The following is an 11,815-nucleotide window of genomic DNA, read 5'->3' as shown; positions in this document are numbered from 1 at the left end:
GGATGAACAAAAGACCCAGATTGGATAAGATTACAGGCATTTATCTTTCAATCAACGTGCTTATTGTCTCCGTCGGGTCACGGGTGGAACCCTCCTATGTCACAAAAACGGTTACTATTTCAAGATAAAGAAGCTGTGTTCCAATCCATCCAATGTAGTTATTATTTAGTCACAAGCTCTTGTTAAAGGTAGGGTAAGTGATTTTCTTTGGTTAAAATAAGTGTTAAATAGCTCTATATTCTGATAGCACTCATTGCTATAGAGTGTTTGTTCAGTAACACGAGTCTCCATGTCTCTCCAGCTCTTTATTAAACAGAAAATGCATTTTCGTTTCAGTTTCAGTTTCCAATTTTATCCAATCAGGATAGAGAACTCAATCAGGATACAGATTAAACAAGTGAAATTGGAAGTGATGACACTAAGAAATGAGCAGACAAAATTGGAACTGGAACACTATATAAATGAAGCTTAAAAATGTGTACTTTCTCCTGATTGGCTGAGATTGTGACACGTACCGGAAAATGTATTTTCTGTTTATTAAAGAGCAGGAGAGACGGGGAGACTCCTGTTACTGAACAAACACTCTATAGCAATGATTACTATCAGAATATAGTGCGTTAACCTTTTAACAAAATACTTTTTGTTTTAACCCAAAAATATCACTTACCCTACCTGTAATTTTTTACTTTGGTTCAATATTTATAAAACACACTTACCCAACTTTCACTTTCAAAGCTTTTCCAATATAGAAAACGGTCCGGACCGTTTTTGGCAAAAAAAAATTTAAATATATTTTTCCCACGTGGGGCGCTCTAACGAAACTTTGGGATCATCCAAGGAGTCTCTAAGAAGGAGAGGCCGGATGTGGATCCATGTCAAAAATGCTTCCGGTCGGCCGCTCCAATGTTAACTCCTTGACTAAAAGCTTAAAGGGTCTACACCATGAATTAAAAATATATATATATATTTAATATCATATTTCTTATGTCCCTCAAACGTTTTTCAAAATGTTTGAGCCTAAATCAAGCCTCAGATATACTCATTCCAACTAACTTCTCTCTGGCTTACAAAGCACTTTCACCTGCAATACCACATTGTCCTGTTTGGCACGGGGCACTATTGAGCCAGTTTGTATGCATGTTATCTCCTGGTTCTGTGTGGAAAAAGTAAAAAAAAAAAAAAAGTAAAAAAAATTAGATTTTCTTTTTTTTTTTGGGGGGTTGGAACTGAAAAACGGGAGGAATGATTGGTAGTGATTTTTTTGTGAATTTTTTTTCCCGTTTCGGTAGTGACGAAAAGTGACGAGCGACGAAAACAGAAAAAAAATTGTTCCCCCAAAAACCTGTTAGGAGCACGTTTCAGGCAATTTAAAGCTGATTGGTAGTGATTTTTTTGTGATTTTTTTTTTCCGTTTCGGTAGTGACGAAAAGTGACGAGTGACGAAAACAGAAAAAAAATTGTTCCCCCAAAAACCTGTTAGGAGCACGTTTCAGGCAATTTAAAGCTGATTGGTAGTGATTTTTTTGTGATTTTTTTTCCCGTTTCGGTAGTGACGAAAAGTGACGAGCGACGAAAACAGAAAAAAAATTGTTCCCCCAAAAACCTGTTAGGAGCACGTTTCAGGCAATTTAAAGCTGATTGGTAGTGATTTTTTTGTGAATTTTTTTTTCCGTTTCGGTAGTGACGAAAAGTGACGAGTGACGAAAACAGAAAAAAAATTGTTTCCCCAAAAACCTGTTAGGAGCACGTTTCAGGCAATTTAAAGCTGATTGGTAGTGATTTTTTTGTGAATTTTTTTTTACGTTTCGGTAGTGACAACTAGTGACGAGTGACGAAAACAGAAAAAAGAATGTTCCCCCAAAAACCTGTTAGGAGCACGTTTCAGGCAATTTAAAGCTGATTGGTAGTGATTTTTTTGTGAATTTCTTTTTCCGTTTCGGTAGTGACAACTAGTGACGAGTGACGAAAACAGAAAAAAAATTGTTCCCCCAAAAACCTGTTAGGAGCACGTTTCAGGCAATTTAAAGCTGATTGGTAGTGATTTTTTTGTGATTTTTTTTTCCCGTTTCGGTAGTGACGAAAAGTGACGAGTGACGAAAACAGAAACAAAATTGTTCCCCCAAAAAACTGTTAGGAGCACGTTTCAGGCAATTTAAAGCTGATTGGTAGTGATTTTTTTGTGATTTTTTTTTTTCGTTTCGGTAGTGACAACTAGTGACGAGTGACGAAAACAGAAAAAAAATTGTTCCCCCAAAAACCTGTTAGGAGCACGTTTCAGGCAATTTAAAGCTGATTGGTAGTGATTTTTTTGTGATTTTTTTTTTCCGTTTCGGTAGTGACGAAAAGTGACGAGTGACGAAAACAGAAAACAAATTGTTCCCCCAAAAACCTGTTAGGAGCATGTTTCAGGCAATTTAAAGCTGATTGGTAGTGATTTTTTTGTGATTTTTTTTTCCTTTTCGGTAGTGACGAAAAGTGACGAGTGACGAAAACAGAAAAAAAATTGTTCCCCCAAAAACCTGTTAGGAGCACGTTTCAGGCAATTTAAAGCTGATTGGTAGTGATTTTTTTGTGAATTTTTTTTTCCGTTTCGGTAGTGACGACTAGTGACGAGTGACGAAAACAGAAAAAAAAATGTTCCCCCAAAAACCTGTTAGGAGCACGTTTCAGGCAATTTAAAGCTGATTGGTAGTGATTTTTTTGTGAATTTTTTTTCCCGTTTCGGTAGTGACGAAAAGTGACGAAAACAGAAAAAAAATTGTTCCCCCAAAAACCTATTAGGAGCACGTTTCAGGCAATTTAAAGCTGATTGGTAGTGATTTTTTTGTGAATTTTTTTTTCCGTTTCGGTAGTGACGAAAAGTGACGAGTGACGAAAACAGAAAAAAAAATGTTCCCCCAAAAACCTGTTAGGAGCACGTTTCAGGCAATTTAAAGCTGATTGGTAGTGATTTTTTTGTGATTTTTTTTTTCCGTTTCGGTAGTGACGAAAAGTGACGAGTGACGAAAACAGAAAAAAAAATGTTCCCCCAAAAACCTGTTAGGAGCACGTTTCAGGCTATTTAAAGCTGATTGGTGGTGATTTTTTTGTGATTTTTTTTTTTCGTTTCGGTAGTGACGAAAAGTGACGAGTGACGAAAACAGAAAAAAAAATGTTCCCCCAAAAACCTTTTAGGAGCACGTTTCAGGCAATTTAAAGCTGATTGGTAGTGATTATTTTGTGAATTTTTTTTTCCGTTGCGGTAGTGACGAAAAGTGACGAGTGACGAGAACAGAAAAAAAAATGTTCCCCCAAAAACCTGTTAGGAGCACGTTTCAGGCAATTTAAAGCTGATTGGTAGTGATTTTTTTGTGATTGTTTTTTTCCCGTTTCGGTAGTGACGAAAAGTGACGAGTGACGAAAACAGAAAAAAAGTTGTTACCCCAAAAACCTGTTAGGAGCACGTTTCAGGCAATTTAAAGCTGATTGGTAGTGATTTTTTTGTGAATTTTTTTTTCCGTTTCGGTAGTGACGAAAAGTGACGAGTGACGAAAACAGAAAAAAAAATGTTCCCCCAAAAACCTGTTAGGAGCACGTTTCAGGCTATTTAAAGCTGATTGGTGGTGATTTTTTTGTGATTTTTTTTTTTCGTTTCGGTAGTGACGAAAAGTGACGAGTGACGAAAACAGAAAAAAAAATGTTCCCCCAAAAACCTTTTAGGAGCACGTTTCAGGCAATTTAAAGCTGATTGGTAGTGATTATTTTGTGAATTTTTTTTTCCGTTGCGGTAGTGACGAAAAGTGACGAGTGACGAGAACAGAAAAAAAAATGTTCCCCCAAAAACCTGTTAGGAGCACGTTTCAGGCAATTTAAAGCTGATTGGTAGTGATTTTTTTGTGATTGTTTTTTTCCCGTTTCGGTAGTGACGAAAAGTGACGAGTGACGAAAACAGAAAAAAAGTTGTTACCCCAAAAACCTGTTAGGAGCACGTTTCAGGCAATTTAAAGCTGATTGGTAGTGATTTTTTTGTGAATTTTTTTTTCCGTTTCGGTAGTGACGACTAGTGACGAGTGACGAAAACAGAAAAAAAAATGTTCCCCCAAAAACCTGTTAGGAGCACGTTTCAGGCAATTTAAAGCTGATTGGTAGTGATTTTTTTGTGAATTTTTTTTTCCGTTTCGGTAGTGACGAAAAGTGACGAAAACAGAAAAAAAAATGTTCCCCCAAAAACCTATTAGGAGCACGTTTCAGGCAATTTAAAGCTGATTGGTAGTGATTTTTTTGTGAATTTTTTTTTCCGTTTCGGTAGTGACGAAAAGTGACGAGTGACGAAAACAGAAAAAAAAATGTTCCCCCAAAAACCTGTTAGGAGCACGTTTCAGGCAATTTAAAGCTGATTGGTAGTGATTTTTTTGTGATTTTTTTTTTTCGTTTCGGTAGTGACGAAAAGTGACGAGTGACGAAAACAGAAAAAAAAATGTTCCCCCAAAAACCTGTTAGGAGCACGTTTCAGGCTATTTAAAGCTGATTGGTGGTGACTTTTTTGTGATTTTTTTTTTCCGTTTCGGTAGTGACGAAAAGTGACGAGTGACGAAAACAGAAAAAAAAATGTTCCCCCAAAAACCTGTTAGGAGCACGTTTCAGGCAATTTAAAGCTGATTGGTAGTGATTTTTTTGTGATTGTTTTTTTCCCGTTTCGGTAGTGACGAAAAGTGACGAGTGACGAAAACAGAAAAAAAGTTGTTACCCCAAAAACCTGTTAGGAGCACGTTTCAGGCAATTTAAAGCTGATTGGTAGTGATTTTTTTGTGAAATTTTTTTTCCTTTTCGGTAGTGACGAAAAGTGACGAGTGACGAAAACAGAAAAAAAATTGTTCCCCAAAAAACCTGTTAGGAGCACGTTTCAGGCAATTTAAAGCTGATTGGTAGTGATTTTTTTGTGAATTTCTTTTTCCGTTTCGGTAGTGACGAAAAGTGACGAGTGACGAAAACAGAAAAAAAAATGTTCCCCCAAAAACCTGTTAGGAGCACGTTTCAGGCAATTTAAAGCTGATTGTAGGGTTAGGGTTAGGGGTAGGGTTTTTGGTAGTGATTTTTTTGTGAATTATTTTTTCCGTTTCGGTAGTGACGACTAGTGACGAGTGACGAAAACAGAAAAAAATTGTTCCCCCAAAAACCTGTTAGGAGCACGTTTCAGGCAATTTAAAGCTGATTGGTAGTGATTTTTTTGTGAATTTTTTTTCCCGTTTCGGTAGTGACGACTAGTGACGAGTGACGAAAACAGAAAAAAAAATGTTCCCCCAAAAACCTGTTAGGAGCACGTTTCAGGCAATTTAAAGCTGATTGGTAGTGATTTTTTTTCTGATTTTTGTTTTCCGTTTCGGTAGTGACGAAAAGTGACGAGTGACGAAAACAGAAAAAAAAATGTTCCCCCAAAAACCTGTTAGGAGCACGTTTCAGGCAATTTAAAGCTGATTGGTAGTGATTTTTTTGTGATTTTTTTTTTCGGTTTCGGTAGTGACGAAAAGTGACGAGTGACGAAAACAGAAAAAAAAATGTTCCCCCAAAAACCTGTTAGGAGCACGTTTCAGGCAATTTAAAGCTGATTGGTAGTGATTTTTTTGTGATTGTTTTTTTCCCGTTTCGGTAGTGACGAAAAGTGACGAGTGACGAAAACAGAAAAAAAGTTGTTACCCCAAAAACCTGTTAGGAGCACGTTTCAGGCAATTTAAAGCTGATTGGTAGTGATTTTTTTGTGATTTTTTTTTTCCGTTTCGGTAGTGACGAAAAGTGACGAGTGACGAAAACAGAAAAAAAATTGTTCCCCCAAAAACCTGTTAGGAGCACGTTTCAGGCAATTTAAAGCTGATTGGTAGTGATTTTTTTGTGATTTTTTTTTTCCGTTTTGGTAGTGACGAAAAGTGACTAGTGACGAAAACAGAAAAAAAAATGTTCCCCCAAAAACCTGTTAGGAGCACGTTTCAGGCAATTTAAAGCTGATTGTAGGGTTAGGGTTAGGGTTAGGGTTAGGGGTAGGGTTTTTGGTAGTGATTTTTTTGTGAATTATTTTTTCCGTTTCGGTAGTGACGAAAAGTGACGAGTGACGAAAACAGAAAAAAAAATGTTCCCCCAAAAACCTGTTAGGAGCACGTTTCAGGCAATTTAAAGCTGATTGTAGGGTTAGGGTTAGGGTTAGGGGTAGGGTTTTTGGTAGTGATTTTTTTGTGAATTATTTTTTCCGTTTCGGTAGTGACGACTAGTGACGAGTGACGAAAACAGAAAAAAATTGTTCCCCCAAAAACCTGTTAGGAGCACGTTTCAGGCAATTTAAAGCTGATTGGTAGTGATTTTTTTGTGAATTTTTTTTCCCGTTTCGGTAGTGACGACTAGTGACGAGTGACGAAAACAGAAAAAAAATTGTTCCCCCAAAAACCTGTTAGGAGCACGTTTCAGGCAATTTAAAGCTGATTGGTAGTGATTTTTTTTCTGATTTTTGTTTTCCGTTTCGATAGTGACGAAAAGTGACGAGTGACGAAAACAGAAAAAAAAATGTTCCCCCAAAAACCTGTTAGGAGCACGTTTCAGGCAATTTAAAGCTGATTGGTAGTGATTTTTTTGTGATTTTTTTTTTCGGTTTCGGTAGTGACGAAAAGTGACGAGTGACGAAAACAGAAAAAAAAATGTTCCCCCAAAAACCTGTTAGGAGCACGTTTCAGGCAATTTAAAGCTGATTGGTAGTGATTTTTTTGTGATTGTTTTTTTCCCGTTTCGGTAGTGACGAAAAGTGACGAGTGACGAAAACAGAAAAAAAGTTGTTACCCCAAAAACCTGTTAGGAGCACGTTTCAGGCAATTTAAAGCTGATTGGTAGTGATTTTTTTGTGATTTTTTTTTTCCGTTTCGGTAGTGACGAAAAGTGACGAGTGACGAAAACAGAAAAAAAATTGTTCCCCCAAAAACCTGTTAGGAGCACGTTTCAGGCAATTTAAAGCTGATTGGTAGTGATTTTTTTGTGATTTTTTTTTTCCGTTTTGGTAGTGACGAAAAGTGACTAGTGACGAAAACAGAAAAAAAAATGTTCCCCCAAAAACCTGTTAGGAGCACGTTTCAGGCAATTTAAAGCTGATTGTAGGGTTAGGGTTAGGGTTAGGGTTAGGGGTAGGGTTTTTGGTAGTGATTTTTTTGTGAATTATTTTTTCCGTTTCGGTAGTGACGAAAAGTGACGAGTGACGAAAACAGAAAAAAAAATGTTCCCCCAAAAACCTGTTAGGAGCACGTTTCAGGCAATTTAAAGCTGATTGTAGGGTTAGGGTTAGGGTTAGGGGTAGGGTTTTTGGTAGTGATTTTTTTGTGAATTATTTTTTCCGTTTCGGTAGTGACGACTAGTGACGAGTGACGAAAACAGAAAAAAATTGTTCCCCCAAAAACCTGTTAGGAGCACGTTTCAGGCAATTTAAAGCTGATTGGTAGTGATTTTTTTGTGAATTTTTTTTCCCGTTTCGGTAGTGACGACTAGTGACGAGTGACGAAAACAGAAAAAATATTGTTCCCCCAAAAACCTGTTAGGAGCACGTTTCAGGCAATTTAAAGCTGATTGGTAGTGATTTTTTTTCTGATTTTTGTTTTCCGTTTCGGTAGTGACGAAAAGTGACGAGTGACGAAAACAGAAAAAAAAATGTTCCCCCAAAAACCTGTTAGGAGCACGTTTCAGGCAATTTAAAGCTGATTGGTAGTGATTTTTTTGTGATTTTTTTTTTCGGTTTCGGTAGTGACGAAAAGTGACGAGTGACGAAAACAGAAAAAAAAATGTTCCCCCAAAAACCTGTTAGGAGCACGTTTCAGGCAATTTAAAGCTGATTGGTAGTGATTTTTTTGTGATTGTTTTTTTCCCGTTTCGGTAGTGACGAAAAGTGACGAGTGACGAAAACAGAAAAAAAGTTGTTACCCCAAAAACCTCTTAGGAGCACGTTTCAGGCAATTTAAAGCTGATTGGTAGTGATTTTTTTGTGATTTTTTTTTTCCGTTTCGGTAGTGACGAAAAGTGACGAGTGACGAAAACAGAAAAAAAATTGTTCCCCCAAAAACCTGTTAGGAGCACGTTTCAGGCAATTTAAAGCTGATTGGTAGTGATTTTTTTGTGATTTTTTTTTTCCGTTTTGGTAGTGACGAAAAGTGACGAGTGACGAAAACAGAAAAAAAAATGTTCCCCCAAAAACCTGTTAGGAGCACGTTTCAGGCAATTTAAAGCTGATTGTAGGGTTAGGGTTAGGGTTAGGGTTAGGGGTAGGGTTTTTGGTAGTGATTTTTTTGTGAATTATTTTTTCCGTTTCGGTAGTGACGACTAGTGACGAGTGACGAAAACAGAAAAAAAATTGTTCCCCCAAAAACCTGTTAGGAGCACGTTTCAGGCAATTTAAAGCTGATTGGTAGTGATTTTTTTGTGATTTTTTTTTCCCGTTTCGGTAGTGACGACTAGTGACGAGTGACGAAAACAGAAAAAAAATTGTTCCCCCAAAAACCTGTTAGGAGCACGTTTCAGGCAATTTAAAGCTGATTGGTAGTGATTTTTTTTCTGATTTTTTTTTCCCGTTTCGGTAGTGACGAAAAGTGACGAGTGACGAAAACAGAAAAAAAAATGTTCCCCCAAAAACCTGTTAGGAGCACGTTTCAGGCAATTTAAAGCTGATTGGTAGTGATTTTTTTGTGATTTTTTTTCCCCGTTTCGGTAGTGACGAAAAGTGACGATGACGAAAACAGAAAAAAAATTGTTCCCCCAAAAACCTGTTAGGAGCACGTTTCAGGCAATTTAAAGCTGATTGGTAGTGATTTTTTTGTGAATTTTTTTTTCCTTTTCGGTAGTGACGAAAAGTGACGAAAACAGAAAAAAAATTGTTCCCCCAAAAACCTGTTAGGAGCACGTTTCAGGCAATTTAAAGCTGATTGGTAGTGATTTTTTTGTGATTTTTTTTTTCCGTTTCGGTAGTGACGAAAAGTGACGAGTGACGAAAACAGAAAAAAAAATGTTCCCCCAAAAACCTGTTAGGAGCACGTTTCAGGCAATTTAAAGCTGATTGGTAGTGATTTTTTTGTGAATTTTTTTTTCCGTTTCGGTAGTGACGAAAAGTGACGAAAACAGAAAAAAAATTGTTCCCCCAAAAACCTGTTAGGAGCACGTTTCAGGCAATTTAAAGCTGATTGGTAGTGATTTTTTTGTGATTTTTCTTTTCCGTTTCCGTAGTGACGAAAAGTGACGAGTGACGAAAACAGAAAAAAAATTGTTCCCCCAAAAACCTGTTAGGAGCACGTTTCAGGCTATTTAAAGCTGATTGGTGGTGACTTTTTTGTGATTTTTTTTTTCCGTTTCGGTAGTGACGAAAAGTGACGAGTGACGAAAACAGAAAAAAAAATGTTCCCCCAAAAACCTTTTAGGAGCACGTTTCAGGCAATTTAAAGCTGATTGGTTGTGATTTTTTTTTTCCGTTTCGGTAGTGACGAAAAGTGACGAGTGACGAAAACAGAATAAAAAATTGTTCCCCCAAAAACCTGTTAGGAGCACGTTTCAGGCAATTTAAAGCTGATTGGTAGTGATTATTTTGTGAATTTTTTTTTCCGTTGCGGTAGTGACGAAAAGTGACGAGTGACGAAAACAGAAAAAAAATTGTTCCCCCAAAAACCTGTTAGGAGCACGTTTCAGGCAATTTAAAGCTGATTGGTAGTGATTTTTTTGTGATTTTTTTTTCCCGTTTCGGTAGTGACGAAAAGTGACGAGTGACGAAAACAGAAAAAAAAATGTTCCCACAAAAACCTGTTAGGAGCACGTTTCAGGCAATTTAAAGCTGATTGGTAGTGATTTTTTTGTGAATTTTTTTTTCCGTTTCGGTAGTGACGAAAAGTGACGAGTGACGAAAACAGAAAGAAAATTGTTCCCCCAAAAACCTGTTAGGAGCACGTTTCAGGCAATTTAAAGCTGATTGGTAGTGATTTTTTTTTTCCGTTTCGGTAGTGACGACTAGTGACGAGTGACGAAAACAGAAAAAAAATGGTTCCCCCAAAAACCTGTTAGGAGCACGTTTCAGGCAATTTAAAGCTGATTGGTAGTGATTTTTTTGTGAATTTTTTTTTCCGTTTCGTTAGTGACGAAAAGTGACGAGTGACGAAAACAGAAAAAAAATTGTTCCCCCAAAAACCTGTTAGGAGCACGTTTCAGGCAATTTAAAGCTGATTGGTAGGGATGTTTTTGTGAATTTTTTTTTCCGTTTCGGTATTGACGAAAAGTGACGAGTGACGAAAACAGAAAAAAAAATGTTCCCCAAAAAACCTGTTAGGAGCACGTTTCAGGCAATTTAAAGCTGATTGGTAGTGATTTTTTTGTGATTTTTTTATCCGTTTCGGTATTGACGAAAAGTGACGAGTGACGAAAACAGAATAAAAATGTTCCCCCAAAAAACTGTTAGGAGCACGTTTCAGGCAATTTAAAGCTGATTGGTAGTGATTTTTTTGTGATTTTTTTTTTCTGTTTCGGTAGTGACGAAAAGTGACGAGTGACGAAAACAGAAAAAAAATGTTCCCCCAAAAACCTGTTAGGAGCACGTTTCAGGCAATTTAAAGCTGATTGGTAGTGATTTTTTTGTGATTTTTTTTTTCCGTTTCGGTAGTGACGAAAAGTGACGAGTGACGAAAACAGAAAAAAAAAATGTTCCCCCAAAAACCTGTTAGGAGCACGTTTCAGGCAATTTAAAGCTGATTGGTAGTGATTTTTTTGTGAATTTTTTTTTCCGTTTCGGTAGTGACGAAAAGTGACGAGTGACGAAAACAGAAAAAAAATTGTTCCCCCAAAGGAGCACGTTTCAGGCAATTTAAAGCTGATTGGTAGTGATTTTTTTGTGAATTTTTTTTTCCGTTTCGGTAGTGACGACTAGTGACGAGTGACGAAAACAGAAAAAAAAATTGTTCCCCCAAAAACCTGTTAGGAGCACGTTTCAGGCAATTTAAAGCTGATTGGTAGTGATTTTTTTGTGATTTTTTTTTTCCGTTTCGGTAGTGACGAAAAGTGACGAGTGACTAAAACAGAAAAAAAATTGTTCCCCCAAAAACCTGTTAGGAGCACGTTTCAGGCAATTTAAAGCTGATTGGTAGTGATTTTTTTGTGAATTTTTTTTCCAGTTTCGGTAGTGACGAAAAGTGACGAGTGACGAAAACAGAAAAACATTTGTTGCCCCAAAAACCTGTTAGGAGCACGTTTCAGGCGATTTAAAGCTGATTGGTAGTGATTTTTTTGTGAATTTTTTTTTCCGTTTCGGTAGTGACGAAAAGTGACGAGTGACGAAAACAGAAAAAAAATTGTTCCCCCAAAAACCTGTTAGGAGCACGTTTCAGGCAATTTAAAGCTGATTGGTAGTGATTTTTTTGTGAATTTTTTTTTCCGTTTCGGCAGGGGGAACAAATCTGACGGACTGTTTTCAGACCAATTTACATAAAAAACACAGATGGCCTATGAAAGCCTGCATGCTCGAAGTCGGGTATTTTTTGGAACAGAAGAGAGGTGGGAGACCAAAAAAACACAAAAATGAAGAAAAAGTAAAAATTCATGGTGTAGACCCTTTAATATCAATTTTTTCTTATATATATTTATATTTTAATATTTATTTTTAACGTGGTGGAAGTGAGCCGTTTTCGATCGGCGATCACTCTGCAATGGAGGATCGCGTTAGAAATATTATTGTTCCAGCCGTTAGTCGGGTCCCTCCTCCGTAAGCCTGTAGATCAACTATTTCTCCTTTTTTTTAAACATTTTTTTCAAGTATAAAATGATATCTTTGTATATTTAAGTTATTTTT

The 11,815-nt window shown here is 36.9% G+C and overlaps 1 protein-coding gene across 2 annotated transcripts in view; it reads left to right on the top strand.

Annotated features, from left to right (window-relative positions):
• pde2a (phosphodiesterase 2A) overlaps positions 1-11,815 on the top strand; it is a 340,034-nt gene that overhangs the window by 263,185 nt on the left and 65,034 nt on the right. The window lies entirely within an intron of this gene.

This window comes from Gymnoscopelus microlampas (genome assembly GCF_963454915.1).
Source record: "Gymnoscopelus microlampas genome assembly, chromosome: 8".
Taxonomy (NCBI): domain Eukaryota; kingdom Metazoa; phylum Chordata; class Actinopteri; order Myctophiformes; family Myctophidae; genus Gymnoscopelus; species Gymnoscopelus microlampas.
This window is presented reverse-complemented; position numbering and strand designations above follow the sequence as displayed.